The sequence below is a fragment of the Enhydra lutris genome, unplaced genomic scaffold (assembly GCF_002288905.1).
Source record: "Enhydra lutris kenyoni isolate GAN:26980312 unplaced genomic scaffold, ASM228890v2 scaffoldscaffold24, whole genome shotgun sequence".
Taxonomy (NCBI): domain Eukaryota; kingdom Metazoa; phylum Chordata; class Mammalia; order Carnivora; family Mustelidae; genus Enhydra; species Enhydra lutris.
The window spans coordinates 27,551,743-27,564,950 of record NW_019154108.1 but is presented as its reverse complement, the minus strand read 5'-3'; the positions used below and the strand labels follow the sequence as shown (position 1 = coordinate 27,564,950).

Sequence of the window (13,208 nt, the reverse complement as noted above, 5' to 3'; positions counted from 1 at the left end):
AAAAGTTTTTTTATTTGGGATACAAATGTATATAAATTATAGCTGTCTTAAATTAGAAAGCTAGAGTAATCAAAAGTATAAGCCTAACATAATCTAAACGGTTTTGTATTAGTGCATAACTTGTTATACACGATTTCCTTTCTTAACCATTCCAATCGTATTAATCAAATTATAAAAAACGATTAAAAGAGATAAAAATGCCTAAGCTGCACAAAGCATGGCTGGGATTTCTCAGCCTACCACGGCAGGAAGTGTTTCCTGTGCACGCATCGCTGGGCTCTGCTCGTCAGAGGTTCTAGCTGGAAGCCACACAATCCTTGAAAGTTGCAGAGCATTTTGTAAAGATGTAAGATCTTTAAACATTTGTAACATATTTTTTTAAAAAGATTTGTTTATTTTATTTGAGAGCCAGAGAGAGAGAAAGAGAGAGAGAGAGGAGGGGCAGTGGGAGAGAATCTCCAGCAGACTCCCCGCTGAGCACAGAGCCGGAGGCAGGGCTGGATCTCACCACACTGAGATTATGACCTGAGCTAAAATCGAGAGTCAGACCCTTCACCATCTGGGCCACCCAGGCGTCCCCATTTGTGACATTTTAATAAAGAAAGGCTCAGTGACTTGCTGAAGGTCACAGAGTAAGTTCCCCAATTCTGAATATGTAACAGCTGGCAAACCTGATTAATAACACATTGACTCTCCTATTTGTCTTACTTACAAATTAGTTTCTAAAATGCCTATCTAAATTTAACTTAAAGGAAGAAAGCAAAATTAGGAGCTAGAACCTCATTCAAAGTCAAAATGGTGTGATCTCTGTATACACAAATTTAGGCATTGGCGAACTTTCCTGACTCCTCAAATTTAGTGCAGTGCTGTTCAAAAGTAAAAACCAAATTTATGTCTTTGATTTCTGTGATCTTAAAGTAATACTAAAATTTATTTTTGATAAATAAATGTTCGTAGGTCCTATTCATTTCATACTGAGCTGAGTTTAGTATTTCATGGTATTTAAAAAAATAGGAAAGTGAGGGTATGACATTTTAACAGTTTTATATATAATAGGAGCTTACAAAAGTTAATATTGCTTCAAATTTTTTGCTGAAAAAGATTATCTAATTTCATACTAGGTTAGTTTTATAATGTTCATTATAGAAATCACACCAGTAAAATTGGATTTCTTTGTCATTTATGGCAATAGTAACACTATCCTCTAGTTCACTGGAGTGATGCCTTTCTAAAATCATCTCTATGTGAGTGATTCCTGACATTGGAGCATTGTCTGTGGGTCTTCTGGAACCCAGATTCACAATTTCTCAGTAAATTTTATTTTAACGATATTTGAATTTCTGATGTCAGTTGCTAAGAAAATTAGCAACATTTACAGAAGGGAAAAGAAAATTTATAAGCACTATCACTTGCTAGCTGTGATTTAATTATAATATTTGAAAGATCTTAATGCTTGTTAAAATTAATAAGAGATCATAGATACTACTTTCCCTTCCCTTAAATCTGTACTCTGTAGCTATTTAAGGAAGTTGCATAGATTTCCAAAACATGGAGTAAGTTGTAATCACAGGATCATGGTAACCAGGGAAATAAATAGTAATATCCCTTAACAGTTCAAAATAAACTTTATTGGGAACAGTATCAGGATAGTCATTCTTTCCACTAACTCATCTTTGTCAGAGGATTATTTTGCAAAGGAAATTTTTAGATAAACTTTTATTTCCTGCCTGTCTGTGTTTTCTCTTTGCCCCTTTCCTTCTTGTAGTTAGTAAAATATTTATATCAAAACTTGACTTTCATATATGGTAAAATATTCTGAAAGAAATGATAACATAGTCTTAAATAGAATCATCTATGTGTATTTGTTTTTGTCATGTTCTCTTTTTTTAAGGAAAATGATTCAAATCTTCATCATTATGAATTAATGTATATATACCACATCTTTATCCATTTACCTGTCGATGGACATCTAGGTTCTTTCCATAGTTTGGCTGTTGTGGACATTGCTGCTGTGAACATCAGGTGCACATGCCCCTTCGGATCACTACATTTGTATCTTTGGGGTAAAAACCCAGTAATGCGATTGCTGGGTCCTAGAGTAGCTCTATTTTAAAGTTTTTGAGGCTGCATACTGTTTTCCAGAGTGGCTGCACCAGCTTCCATTCCCACCAACAGCGTAGGAGTGTTCCCCTTTGCATCCTTACCAAGGTCTGCCATTTCCTCACTTGTTAATTTTAGCCATTCGGACCAGTGTGAGGTGATACTTCATTGTAGTTTTAATTTGTATTTCCCTGATGCCAGGAGATGTTGAGCATTCTTTCATGTGTCTGTTGGCTATTTGGATGTCTTCTTTGGAGAAATGCCCAACAGCAGGATTTTAAACTAGAGTTTGAAAAAAACATCTTATTATGCTGAGATAAATGGAACTTTCCATAAATTATCATGTAGGCAATAATTGAAATTAAAACAATTTTTTTTAAAGAACAAAACCTTCTATATTTTATTGTCTGCTTCTATGAGGAGATAAGAAAAAGGCTAAAAGTATTAACACAGTGTAAATATTGTGCTGTTAATTCACTAAGAATAGAACATTGTCTTTTTTAAAGAACTTTTTGTGGAAGTGTAACAGATTAAAAGAAAATGTGCAACAATTAGTGTAAAACGTGATTTTTTACGTTTTTCATAAAGTGAACATAACTAATGTAACAAGCACCCAGATTTTTTTAAAAAGCCAAACACTACGTGAATTTCAGGAGCCCTCCTCCCCTTTACTGCCCCTGTGGCCACTACCTCTCTGAAGAGTAATCGCTGTCCCAACTTCTGGCACCGTAGGATTATGAGTTTTGATAGTTTTTTATCAAATTTCAAACTTTAGCTTTAGGTGGAATAACACAATATGAGCTCTTCTCATTGAGGTTTCATGTATCATTATGTTTGGACATTATCCATGTAATAGTTGCATCTAGGTTTGGTTCATTTGTTCCACTGTATGAATATATTGTAATATATCCATTCTTCCATTGTATTGTTGATGGGCATTTGGGTTGTTCCAGATGAGTGTAATTGCAAGTAGTGTTGCTAGGAACATTCTTGAACTTGCCTGTTGGTTAGCATATGAATGTACTTCTGTGGGTACACATCTAGGAGTGGAATTGCTGGATTAGGGCATGTACACACTAGGATTTAGTAGATGCCATCAAGCAGCTTTTTCAAAGTATTTTGAGCATTTTGAGTTGTTTTTATTCGGTGGAAGTCTTCCTTGTGATCAAAGGCAGGTTTTTATTTTACTGTGTTTTGTTTTTTTAGAGGGCAGATCCTAGATCAGATTAGAGTTCATGAATATGGAACAAAATGACACTCATTTAGGTGAAAACTCATTGACTTGATCTCTGAAGTTGCATCCAGATGAGAACTAAGAGCTGGATTTAAGAGCTAACTCACTTCTGTGCTTGTACGAGAGAAGTTCACCTGTGGGAAAAGTCCAGCAGTGTATTCGGTTACAGAAGGAGCGACATAGAGACAGTTTAACATTGGAGTTAAGATATTTGGTTTTTTTATTTAACCCTTCCTGCATCACTTTGTTTATGTTACTTTACCTGTGTATGTCTCGGTTTGTTTCTCTGTAAAATGATGCTAACAAAACCTATCTCCCAGGTTTATTTTAAGGATTGAATGAGAATATGAAGTGCTTAGCACTGTGCCTACTACATAGTAAATACCCAGTTAGTAATATAACCCTCCATTCTGCTCTGTCCATCTATATAGCTCTTTTATTGCCTCTCAGTTTTTTCCGTTAGCTAGATAACACCAGAGGTTCTTAAGAGAGTAGGTTAACTAGCTGTTGGTTCTTTCTTACCTTTCTAACCACCTTTGTTTCCCTCTAGTTGAGATGCTTTTTTGCTAAAACCAAAATTTTAGCCATTGACCTTAATGGAAGTTTAATTCTATTTTATAATTTTATTTTATTTTTAATTCTATTAGTTGACTAATGACTCAAGTAGTCCTCAAAGGTATTTTTTTCTTCTGCTTTCTTTCAGAAGACATAGAAAAAAAAAACAGTATTTCTTTTAGTCTTGACAAGATAACTGACAGATGATGTTTGAAGGTGACTCTTCCCCAATAGTTCAATTTTTAGAGTATCAAATTATATTCAGCTTTATATAGTAACTTGATATTTCGTGGAATATAAGAAAATCATTGACCCTTCAAATTAGAATATATTTCTTGTCTCTCCTTTCTTCTTAGGGTGATGAGAAAAATGACAGTGCGGTACTCCAATATTTAATTAAATACCACCAAGTATGTACCCCCTTTCGAAACAGTTTTCTGAAGCTGTAGAGTAGATTCATTATATAATATTCTTATTCCTTGCCCCCATTTTCTCCCTCAGACAGTAATATTTGAATTTTTTATTGCGATACAGCTGACACATAACATTGTGTAAGTTTGAGGTATGCAATGTGTTGATCTGATTCATTTTTTTTTTTAAAGATTGTATTTATTTGACAGACAGAGATCACAAGCAGGTAGCGAGGCAGGCAGAGAGAGGGGGGAAGCAGGCTCCCTGCTGAGCAGAGAGCCTGATGTGGGGCTCGAACCCAGGACCCTGAGATCATGACCTGAGCCGAAAGCAGAGGCTCAACCCACTGAGCCACCCAGGCACCCCGATCGGATTCATTTCTATAGTGCAGTATGATTACCATACTAGCATTAGCTGAAGTCTTTATCAAGTAATGTGTTGAATTTAAAATGTATTAGAATGAGCATAAGGGACATAAACATGAATTTTGTAAAAACTTTAAGAGTAGTATTTGGCTATAAGAGTAGGGGAAAAAAGCTTTAACCAACCAATAAATATGGTTAAGATTATTTTAAAGTTTTACTTATCAATAGAAATCTTCAGGACTAGGAAAAAAAAAAACTCTCTCAAATCTCGTTTCTGGTTTTTAACTTCTTTCTCACCTACAAGGATTTTATGGTTCTCACATCAGTTGTCTTGCAGCTCTTCTTGCGTTTGCATTAGTTTTGACATTACAGAAGTCAAAACCTCACATTTAAATGGCAGAACCATGGTCTGTGCTTCCTGTGATTTTATTTTATTTTTTAAAAAGATTTTATTTATTTATTTGACAGAGAGAGAGAGATCACAAATAGGCAGAGAGGCAGGCAGAGGGAGAGGGAGAAGTAGGCTCTCTGCTGAGCAGAGAGCCCAATGCAGGACTCAATCCCAGGACCCCAGGATCATGACCTGAGCCAAAGGCAGATGCCTAACCGACTGAGCCATCCAGGCTCCCCATGATTTTAAAGGAATATTCACTCTCATTCATTTATTCAGCAAACATTTATTGAACTGCTTCTAAATGCTTGACACCATTCAGGTTTGGGGATGTAACAGTAAAGAAAAGGAGGCAAAACTCTTCATTATATTTTTTTTATCCTTGTGGAAGACACAGACAATAAACAAATGACTAAGTAGAATTATGATCTGTCAGAAGTGTTAAGTGCTATAGGAAAAGATGAAGGAAGAGAAATGCAACAGGTCTTAATAGGGACTTTTGACCATTGTAGATAATTTAGGTTTTACTGGACCGAGATGGGAAACCGCAGAACAGTTTTAAGTATAGGATGGTAATCTCTGATATATATTTTATCCTTACCACTCAGGTTGCACTATTGAGTACAAAGGGAAAAGTTGGGGACCAGTTATGAGGCATAACCTGGGTTACTTAGTCCAAGTTAGTGGTGGTGAACATGGTGAGAAGCGGTTGAATTCTAAACAGATTTTAAAAGTAGAGAGGACAGGATGTGCTAATGGATCATCTGGGGGTTTATTGATAATATTTTCATTTAACGTAGTGGTGAAAGGGAAGGGTGGCTGATTATGCAGCTTCTACGCTTCAGGGAGCATCTTGGGGACCAGTGATGTTGAGGAGTGACTGGGGCAGGCTACTCTTGCATGCTTTATTCTGGAAATGCTTGGATTACAATTTCTCTGCAGTATTTGTTCTAGAAGCAGATTCTGGTACCCTTGGGAACATTGAAGGTCAATCTTTAGGAAATTATGGAGGGTGGAATAATTATGAAAAATGACTAGTGGAGGAATAAGCATGTCAAACCTAGTCCTTTAAAATAAAGGTACATGGCAGGGAGCCTGCTTCCCCCCCTCTCCGTCTCTCTGCCTACCTGCCTCTCTGCCTACTTATGATCTCTGTCAAATTTAAAAAAAAAAAAGTGTAAAATAAAGATACAAGTTTACTGTTAAAAATGGGAGTGGTATTTTGTTTTAGTAGAATCAAACCCATATTACTTTGGGGACTCATGAAGACTTTATATATCTCAAACCTGTTTAATAACCCACAGCATCTAATTATGTGTGAATAGTTCTCATACTCAGAACATATATCACTGACTTAAAGTTATAGGATAACAGTTTTTTTTCCAATAAAATTCTTTCAGTTTATCATGAATTGGAATAACTAAAGTTACTTTATAGTATTTTTTTCTTGCAGAAAGCTCATTGTAGGTAAACTGTGTAGCATGGATTAAATAAAATAATTAAACATATTCTGTTATTTTTCTGATTTAACATTTGAAACATTTTTAAAGGCATTAAGGCATACAATGAACGCTTATATATATCTATCTCCCTGGTTAAGAAACAAAATAATATGAACAAGATTAGTTTGTATATTATTAACTTCCTCTCCCAGGGAATACCCCCCTCCTTTGCCTTCCTCACATGAACCATTATACAGAATTGAATGTTTCTGTGTTTTTTATTGCATATATGTGTATCTCTGAGAAACTTATAATTGAACATATTTGAAAAATATTATACTCACTGGTTTATGAAGTCCACTACTTAAAATAGGTTTAGAAAGCTATCTTCCATCTACAAACCAGTGTCACACATACTATTCAGTTATCTCCTCACTATTCTTTCCACTTGACCCTCTCTTATCCCATTTTTCTCCATATCATCCAGAGATCAGGTCGAGTCATTCCTCTGCTGAAAATCCTTGCGTGGTTTCCCTCTAATAAAACTCACATTGTTTCACTTTGCCCATAATCTTCCCCCTCCTTTCTCTCCAGTGGTACCCTTGGGTCAGTCTTCCTCTTACTGTACTTCATCACTGGACTTCTTTTAGTTTCTGGAACATTTAGGGTCTTTTCAGGTCGAAAACGTGTGCATATTCTTTCCCTTCTGGCTAAGTTCTTCAGGCCTAGGGTTAAATGTTACTTCCTCTAAGAAGTTTTTCCTGATCAGTCATTCTTAAGTAGTCTAAACTTTTGGCCTTCTGTGATAGCGCCCTGTAGTTAGTGGTTTTTTATTTATTTACTGTGTATTACTTTTCAAATGCCTATTTCTCTCACTAGATTATAAATTTCTGAAAAGAGAAGGCATATCTCTTTTGTGCACTACTATATATACATCTTATAATCAACTTGTGAACATACAAGGTATATCTGTTGAAGGAAAATAGAAATGCAGAATTAATGGTAAAGTTTATTCTTATCATCTTCATTTGAATGTTTTTGTGAAATCCTATAGGCTGAAAAATGGCTTTGCTCTTGAGTTTTGTTTTTTTTTTTTTTTTTTTTTTTTTTTTTTTAGAGAGAGAGGGAGAGAGAGCGAGCACAGGCAGACAGAATGGCAGGCAGAGGCAGAGGGAGAAGCAGGCTCCCCGCCAAGCAAGGAGCCCGATGTGGGACTCGATCCCAGGACGCTGGGATCATGACCTGAGCCAAAGGCAGCTGCCCAACCAACTGAGCCACCCAGGCGTCCCTGCTCTTGAGTTTTAAGAGAAAAAAAATATATTTGGAAATTCCTTCTGTTTTAATTAAGATATTTTAAGAAACAGAAACCCAGACATAGTAGCCCAAGTACAGTGGGGGATTGTTAGAAGTATAAAGCAAATCCAGGAAAAGATGAACAAGTAGACCTCAGGAAGGACAGGTGCCACAGAAACTGCAGGCGCTCATCTCTCTTACTCTTTATTGCTCTATATGAATTGAATGTTCTCCCTTCTCTCCCTCCTTACTTCTTTGTGGAGTCTATGGTATCTCAGAAAGTTTTGCCTTGATTGTTCAACTCTAGGATCAGCGGTTCTTGAAAATCTCCTTATATTTTTTAGCTAAAATTCTAGAGGGATAACCTCACTAGTCCTGCTCCCACTTTAAGATAGCTTGTATAGTCCTAGATCTTAGGTATGCTCCACCTTAGGCTAGTTGTCCATGTCTTATTGAATATGCTGAGGAAAGGGGTAGCCTTGAGTCAGTCGTATGACTGACAGCCGGCTCAGCAAGAGCTGTACGTGGAGGCTCATTTTCTGAGAAACCATTCTCAGAAAACAGCACAACAGAACATTTCTAGTGTGCATATACCCCACGCACCAAAATTCTTAGTATTGACTGCTTTGAAATCTAGCATTTGATAAATATAAAATGTATTAAATAAAATTCTCAAACAAATCTCAAAAATACCCAGCCCATAGATAGTTTTTAAATTAGAATGGGGAGTCACACAGTTTTAATACAGGGTATAATCTTAAAAATTATGGTCTGAAAATTATGGTTGAAGGGGTAACAGTGTTCCAAATAATTTTCCTGGTACAGATTTTTCAGTAGGGTTTTGAATAAAAGCAGTGTGTAATTTTGATCTATGTTACTTTAATGATTATTTGCAAGTCTATATAAGTATTTGAATACTTCCCATTGTCTGGGAATTGGATTGTGAAAGCATCTTCTAACATAATTGTTTAAATATATCCATTGCAATCATTAGTAACAGTCCTCCGATTTATAAGTTATTTAGATTGTACAATACAGAAAGAAAGTCTGTCATATGGTAACAGCCGGAAGTGGGACCTTGGAGAGTAGTAGTTGCTTCCCTTCACCATCCAGTTTTATTAATACCCAATTTTTGCTGACAAACTCTCAGGCTTCACTTTTTTCTTTTAACAGTTTTATTTATTTATTTGAGGTAGGGGGTGTGGAGGAAGAGCAGAGGGACAGGGACAGGCAGCCTCCATGCTGAGCACAGAGCCCAACATAGGGTTTGATCCCAGGACCCTGAGATCATGACCTGAGCCAAAATCAAGAGTTGGATACTTTAATCAACTGAGCCGCCCAGGCACTCCGGGCAGATAGTCTTATTATTCTTGCCCATCTTTAATGCAAACAGACCAGTGGTCTCTGCCTCTTTTAAGAAACCCCCATTATCTACTTTCATTTAAAGTTTGGAGTCTTACCAATTCTCAACATCACTAGGGTTTCTGGATCCAAGACACTGTTGACCTCATATATCCCAGGTGGTCCTTCTGAGGTCTATTAGAATTGCAACATGAAATGCTTCTTCTAATGACCCTGGTATTTTTCCGTTTTCCTTTTCAAGAACTTTACCATCAGTATCCCTTGTTTGGCATGTTTAACTAAACAGTGGTTTGACCGTTTTCATATTTACCCAGGGCCTGTTAATTATATCGAGACAAACAGTATCCAGCCATCACTACTAGAATTGCTGACTGCATTGGTTTAAAGAAGCATAATAGGGGCGCCTGGGTGGCTCAGTGGGTTAAGCCGCTGCCTTCGGCTCGGGTCATGATCTCAGGGTCCTGGGATCCAGCCCCACATCGGGCTCTCTGCTCAGCGGGGAGCCTGCTTCCTCCTCTCTCTCTGCTGCCTCTCTGCCTGCTTGTGATCTCTGTCTGTCAAATAAATAAATAAAATCTTTAAAAAAAAATAAAAAATAAAAGAAGCATAATAGGACTTCCTGGTCTTTTGCTTTTTGGATGGTCTTACCAGGGTTTTCGGAAGCTCTGATTTTTTAGAGGTCCATTTGACATTTTGCTTCTTGTCCATGTCCTAGTAATATAGCCCATTATGCTCTTTTTGCTGAGGAATAATGCCAGGAAATTTTCCATACTTGAACAGTTTCCTGCATAGTCCCCTGGCTCATTGACCTCCTGGACTGCAGTATAGGCTGTGTCACAGTCTGGTAGTTGTTTCTTACTTACGGTATTTAGTGATCACAGTCTAGTTGTTCTCCAACATCCCAAATGAGGTAGATACATCTACTTCTTTTTTTTTTTTCCTTTTTTAAAAATTTTATTTATTTCTTTGACAGACAGAGATCCCAAGTAGAGAGAGAGGTGGGCAGAGAGAGAGGAGGAAGCAGGCTCCCTGCTGAGCAGAAAGCCGGATTCAGGGCTCGATCCCAGGACCCTGGGATCATGACCTGAGCCGAAGGCAGAGGCTTTAACCCACTGAGCCACCCAGGCGCCCCAGATACATCTACTTCTGACCAGTTCTCTTGTTTATTTGAATTGACAGGGAAGACTCCATGTTGTCTACAAGAATACTTAATACAGAGAAAAATTATTGCAATCTTAGTATTTAGAATCTCTGTTTCCAAGTCACTTATTAATATTAATATAGGACTCTTCCAAGAGGATGAAAGATAGATATCCAGTAGTACTGATAAAATCCTCTAAATGCTCTTTTTTTATTAAATAGAATCACAGCACATTTTATCTAAGTACCTTTTCGCTTGAGAAGTAAATGGCTTAAAATCAGTGACTATGGGTTGAAGCTAACATGCTGAACATATTCAGATAGCATGAGTCAACCTTGAAATACACAAAATTAACAGGCCCTGAAATACAGGTCACCTTTGGAAGATAGATATTACTTTGTGTATGCACCTATCTAGAAATGTCCAGTTCTTGTCCCAGATATTTTTTTCAGAAATGAGTGTAGTTGCTTTCTGTTTATGTCTGATTATACAACACATAGAAATACTGCTTGTTTTGTGAGAATCTCCTTCTTAATCCCAGAAGAGCATGATGATACAGTGCAGTATGAAAGAACAGAGAAGTCTCAAGTGTTCGCTGATCAGTTTTACCAGTGAGTGTTGAAGGATGTGCGGAGTAAGTCTTCTCTGCAGGCTCAAGGTACCTGTTACAAAATTCACCTTGAGTAGGGATTCAGGAGAGGTGGGGTTCTTCTCTGTGATTCTGTCTCTATCCCGCCTGGTCCTCAAAGGTAACACCTGACTCTTTTCCAGCCACCTGTTTCCTGGTGACTTGGGGAACCTCTCTGTGAAGCTTCTTCCTCTCTCTTGAGTTATCTCCCTAAGACTCCATCTTTCACCTCTGCTTTTACTCCTTTGCCCTGTGGGCTTCTCTCCTCTTCTTCTGTTTTGGCCTGGGATTCAGTTACTAAGCTTTACCTGATTTTACTGTAGAGAATGTTTCCAATCCAACCAGGCTGAAAAGACTCTGAAAGAAAACAGGTAGTACTGGCCCTTGGGATCTACCACATGTAAGATCACCAGACATTTCCCTCTACCAAGATGGTGACCTGTGGGCATAATTTTGTTCTTAAAAATATCTACTTCATTTTTTTTTCTAAGCTTGTATTATAAAAGACCCACTTCTATTATCCTAGGTTAGTATGTGCTCGGCCCCAAAAGGAAAAGGAAGGATATGTTCTGCCCCAGGAAGAAGATGAGAGAGGAGGAAAAATGTTGTCCGGCTCATCTGATGGCACAATTGGACTCTGCCTAACTCTTAACATTTAATAATTCCATCCATTTTTAGGATCTTTGTCATCATATACTATTCTAGTGACAGCAAAGTATTCTCCAGCTGTATTAGGCTGAGTATGAGGATGGTAGAGACCTCAAGCAGTCTGCGTGAATCCCTTTTTAGGAGGTATGGAAAAAAAGAGAAGGTCATGGTGAAACTACAGCCCCAGCTTATATGGTAGTCTTAAGTACCAGTGCTATCTCAGGGGAAGGGCCAAATTTCCTTATTGCACAGTAGGTTCTCTGAGGCTATCCTTATTTCCACCTTTAAAATGACATTTTATTTTATTTTATTTTAAAGATTTTATTTATTTATTTTAGAGAGAGAGAGTGAGTGAAAGAGAGAGCATGAGCCGGGGAGGGGGAAGAGGCAGAGGGAGAAACAGACTCCCCACTGAGCAGGAAGACCAATGTGGGACTCAATCCCAGGACCCTGGGATCATGACCCGAGTTGAAGGCAGATGCTTAACCAACTGAGCCACCCAGGCGCCCCTAAAATGACATTTTAAAATTGTGCCAGCCAACATTTTTTTTTTAATCTGCGTATTTTCCTCTAAGAAATAGGAACCAGTTTTTTATTTTCTTGGGTAAAGATAAATTTGGATTTATCTGAAATTTATTAATAAGCCTGAATTACATTTTACCCACTATATTGACACTCTTCAACTTTGGAATTTTTACTACATTTGATAAAAATATTTTGAACCTACTGGAATTTCGCCCTCCTTTACCTGATTTTTCAAATCATAGAACTACTGCTAGTTAGCAAACATCTGTTAAATCTTCCTAAATTCAAGAAAAGATCATTGAATTTAATCTAGCATTTGGATAAAATCCTTGAAGAAATTGGGCATTGGTTACAACAAAATAAAAGATCCAGAACTACTTCTACTTTCCCTAATGAAACTGTTTTAAGGATTTATTTAGATCAGGTATGAACTGAAATGCACAAAAATGAGTGAAATAGCCTGGGTATAACCTAATCCAGAATAGTGGGGACTGATATGAATTGGAGAGTATGTGATTCATATAAAGGAACTCAAATAACATTTGTAAAAATACTGTGTGGCCGAACAGAATGCATCATCAGACTAAAGTCAGCTAAAGGTTGCTAATGGTTTGTGACCTCTGATTTAAATAACAAGATGAAATGTTATTCTTTTCTTGGGGGAAATGTGGAGGTGGTGGGTGAGTTTCTAAACTGTGATGAATTAATTAGTATATTTTTATTTTATTTATTTTTTTAAATGTAGCAAGGCTAGGATTTTTTTATTTAGTATATTTTTATTTTAGAAGCCCATATTGCAGAAGTTGTATTTATAGTTATTATAGAAATATGACATTTGAGAGGCGCCTGGGTGGCTCAGTTGGTTAAGAGTCCGCCTTCAGCTCAAGTCTTGATCTCAGACTCCTGGGATCGAGTCCTGCATCCTGCTCCCTGCTCCCTGCTCAGCAGAGAGTCTGCTTCTCCCTCCCCCTCTGCCTGCTGCTCTGCCTAGTTGTGCTGTCTGTCAAATAAATAAATAAAATCTTAAGAAGAAAAGAGGAAAGAAAAGAAATGAAAGAAGAGATTGCATAGAAGTGTAGGTGTCCTTGAAGTCATAAGTCAATATTTCTCAAA

The 13,208-nt window shown here is 37.3% G+C and overlaps 1 protein-coding gene across 4 annotated transcripts in view; it reads left to right on the top strand.

Annotated features, from left to right (window-relative positions):
- Positions 1-13,208, top strand: part of LOC111150680 (RAB GTPase activating protein 1 like) — a 759,175-nt gene that overhangs the window by 503,717 nt on the left and 242,250 nt on the right. The gene's annotated exons all lie outside the window — the stretch shown is intronic.